The 4,176-nt window shown below is 39.2% G+C and overlaps 1 pseudogene; it reads left to right on the top strand.

The window, feature by feature from the left end:
- The first annotated feature begins 1,662 nt into the window (after window positions 1-1,662).
- LOC118836859 lies at window positions 1,663-3,946 on the top strand (annotated as a pseudogene).
- Window positions 3,947-4,176: the final 230 nt, after the last annotated feature.

The following is a 4,176-nucleotide window of genomic DNA, read 5'->3' on the forward strand; positions in this document are numbered from 1 at the left end:
CCTTATATTAAATGCTTTCATGACTTTCATTATGTCACTTCTCTGATCAAATGCTCGGATCAAATTGCTTCCTCTCTTGTCTGCAGAATAAATTCTAAAATCTCTAATGAGACATTTAAGGTTCTCTCCAATGTGACTTCAGCCTACCTGTCTAGTCTTATATAATCATATTCTCCTACAGAAAACTATCCACTCTAATGAATCTCTTCTATTCTCTCTTCCCTTAATATGTCCTTCTTATCTCCGCACCTTTGCTCATTCTATTTCCTCCCCTTCAACTGTCTAAATTCTATCCATTCTTCATATTCTCACATAGATCCCAATTCCTCCCAGAAGACTCCAGTCCAAAGGGATCACTCCCTTCTCTGAACTGTAGCACTTGCATTCTGTACATTTGGCACTGATTCCATACTACTTTATACTGTTGTATATTCATATATATGTAGATATATATGTATGTATGTATATACATATACACATACATACAAATATACCTATGTGTGTGTACATACATACATCTCCAGTATTGAGCACAATGTATGGTACAGAGTAGTTGCTTAATAAATGCATGTTGATGGACTATTTTTCCCCAGTGGGAGGGAAAATTGGAGAAAATAGTTATTTTTCTTTATTGAAAAATAAATAAAATTATAAAAACTATAGGGTCAAAATTCCAAAAAGAAAAAAGTGAGATCAGAGCCCATTGGCTAGGAAAGCAGGGAGGAGCAGAGAAACTAGAGGTCATAATGAGGTTCAAGAAAAGATTTCTAGGAAATAAGGCAGAAGGATAGATGGAAAGACAAGCAATTGTGAAAGGAAAGAACTTCAGAGTTCTAGATCATGGAGGTATAGTATTTATGGATGATCAAGGGTGTCTTTTCCAATATCGCTGTGAATGAATAAGGTGTTCTGTAGTTACAAATCACAAAAGATAAGAATAAAAAACCTATTTGCCAATGTGCATCCACATGTATGCTGACATCCCCAAGAATGAGAGCTGGTATTATAGTGGAGAGGAAGTCATGATCCAAGATCCGAGAAACTTGTCTTTTCTAGGCAGTCTAGGACAGGCAAAGGGAAGGAGGAGAACGAGCTGCTGAATCCAAGGGGCAGGCCTAAGTGAGGCTGAAATGCTAAGAAAGAGCAGGCTAAGGTGGGTGAACAAAGATGAGATTGGGTTATTTCCCAAATTCCCAAAGCCTGATTATTTCCCAAATTCTTTTTCTTAAAAAAAAAAAAAGCCAACAGAATTCTGGGAAAGAAAGGTCAGAATTGAATGACTGAAGTGAATTGTTTCCTGACTAAAATTGCAGGTGTATGAAGTATCTTAGACCTGCCAAGTCTATAGGCAATAAAGTTCATACCTGTGACATCGCCACTCTACCTGCTTTTGCCTACGTTGACAAGGATTGCCTGCTTCTCTTCTTGCCTCCATCATGTTCCAGTTCCAGACCCATCCTTGAATAGTCCTTGGCCTTTATTTTTTGTTGTCAACCCTGAGCTCTCCTGAGCAAATGCTTGCTCAACTACATCTTTATAGTATTCTAATACTTCCATGGATCATCCTCCTCCTTTGCACCTGCCCCCACCTCTCCCATCCCCCTTCCTCCCCTGCCCTCCCCAGCCTAGCTCCAACCACCTCATCCTCAGCCTTTTCTCCTGATGAGGGTGAAGGTGGCAGCCAACTTCTACAAGATCCAGATCGTGATTTACATGCAGAGCAAGTACAGTGATGTGGTGTCCAGTGTTTTTGGGAAGAGTAAAAGGAGATCAGAAGTTGCTGATCACACGTGTGTAGTGTCTTCTTGATTAGGCCTATGAGAGAGACCAGAGAATCACAGAATGTTAGAGTTGGAGGGGCCCTTAAAGAGCATAGGCCAATGCTTCTCATTTTACAGGCCAAATACATCAAGCTACGGTAATATCTTTAAATGAAGATAATGAAAGTGTAACTGTTGAATGCATAAAAAATGGCATTACAAAAGGCAAAGTGATCAACTTGGAGAGCATCTTTTCACTTAACCCTGACCTTGCACCTGATGAAGAAATTGAAGCTAGCCCAGAAACACCTCTACCTCCTGCCCCTTCAGCCAAAGTAAACAAAATTGTGGAGAATCTCCAGACTGTGGCCCCTATTAAGAATGACCCACATGCAACAGACAATGGGTGTTTGGTTCTACGGTTCAGGGTCTAGTCAATTTCCTGAGCAGTCTTCTGCTACACAACAGAATGGTAGTGTTTCAGATATATCTCCAGTTCAAGCTGCAAAAAAGGAATCTGGACTCCCTTCATGTAGAAAATCCAATTGTGTGAGGGAAGTGTAGAAACTTTCAAGAAAAACATAAGAAAAGGAGGCCACAACAACAATAATTTGGAGAAAAAAAGAGCCCACGATGTTGATGCTACAAACTCAAATTACAATATCATGTGTGGGATAAGAGATTTTAAAGGAATTTTGGGTTATAGACCACTTACAACAGCAGATCCTGTTGATGAACATAGGAGATGTGTTTGTGTAAGGAAATAACCACTCAATAAAAAAGAAACAGTAGTGAAAGAACTTGATGTGATCACAATCCCTAATAAATGTGTTGTAATGGTACATGAACCAAAGCACAAAGTGGACTTAACAAGGCACCTAGAAAACCAAACATTTTGTTTTGACTATGTCTTTGATGACTCAATGTCTAATGAAATGGTTTATAGTTTTAAAGCTAGACTATTAGTAGAAACCATATTTGAAAGGGGAATGGTAACATGTTTTCTTATAGTCAAACAGTGGAAAAATTCACACCATGGGTGTTGACTTTTAAGGAAAGAACCAAGATTGTTCTAAAGGGGTATATGCTCTAGCACCTTGAGATCTCTTTTTAATGCTAACAAAACCAAACTATAGGAAATTAGAACTTCAAGTATATGCAACCTTTTTTGAAATTTATCTTTGAAAGATATTTGACTTGCTTAATAGGAAGACAAAATTGAGAGTGTTAGGGAATGGTAAACAGCAAGTTCAAGTTGTGGGATGGAGGGGGGAGGGGTGATCAAATGAGCTGGAGATGTCCTGAAGCTCAGTAAAATAGGCAACAGTTGCAAAACATCTGGTCAGACATTTACAAATGCACATTCATCTCGGAGTCATGCAGTCTTTCCAATTTTCCTCAGAAGGAAGGGAAAATTATATGGCAAATTTTCTCTCATTGATTTAGCTGGAAATGAAAGAGGAGCAAAGATACTTCTAGTGCAGACAGGCAAACTTGGTTTGAAGGTGCTGAAATTAATAAAAGCCTTTTAGTACTCAAGGAGTGCATCAGAGCCTTAGTTAGAAATAAACCACATACTCCCTTCAGAGCAAGTAAACTCCCTCAGGTGCTAAGAGATTCATTCATAGTAGAAAACTCCCCCTCAAGCATGATTGCTAGCTTCTCTCCAGCGATGGCATCTTGTGAAAATACTCCTGAAACATTAAGTTATGCAAATAGGGTAAAAGAATTGACTGTCGATCCAGCTGCTGCTAGTGATGTCTGTGCTATTATGCATCATCCTCCAAATCAAACTGGTAGACATAGTGGGGCATAGGGAGTTCACCTCAAAGAGATGACCTGAAACTCCTTTGTGAACAAAATAAGGAGGAAGTTTCTCCATACTTACTCACTTTTCATGAAGCTGTCTCTCACATTGTAGAAATGGAAGAGCAAGTGGTAGAAAATCACCGGGCAGTCTTTCAGGAATCTGTTCGATGGTTAGAAGATGAAAAAGCCCTCTTAGAAATGACCAGAGAAGTGGACTATGATGTAGAGTCATATACTACACAGCTTGAAGCGATTCTTGAACAAAAGAGAGACATTCTTACTAAACTTCGAAATAAAGAGAAATCTTTCCATGCAGCTCACAAGAAGGAGAACTGGCCAGCAAGCAGATCAATCCGAAGAGTCCTTGAGCCCTTTAAAATGGGCACTTGCTGCTAAAGAATCCTTGGAGCCCTCTATAGCCTAACATTTATTGCTTTGGCTACAAGGGCCATTTGAACATTTTAAAACTTTTTAAAAGTGTCTGTGGAAATGTCCTGTTCTTCACCAGGATGACATTTCAATTTCTGTGAAACACTCTTGTCCACAAAATGCTTTCTAGTCCAGGGGGCACAACCAAACAAGATTGGGATTTGTGAAGCATTCTGTT

The sequence above is a fragment of the Trichosurus vulpecula genome, chromosome 2 (assembly GCF_011100635.1).
Source record: "Trichosurus vulpecula isolate mTriVul1 chromosome 2, mTriVul1.pri, whole genome shotgun sequence".
Taxonomy (NCBI): Eukaryota; Metazoa; Chordata; class Mammalia; order Diprotodontia; family Phalangeridae; genus Trichosurus; species Trichosurus vulpecula.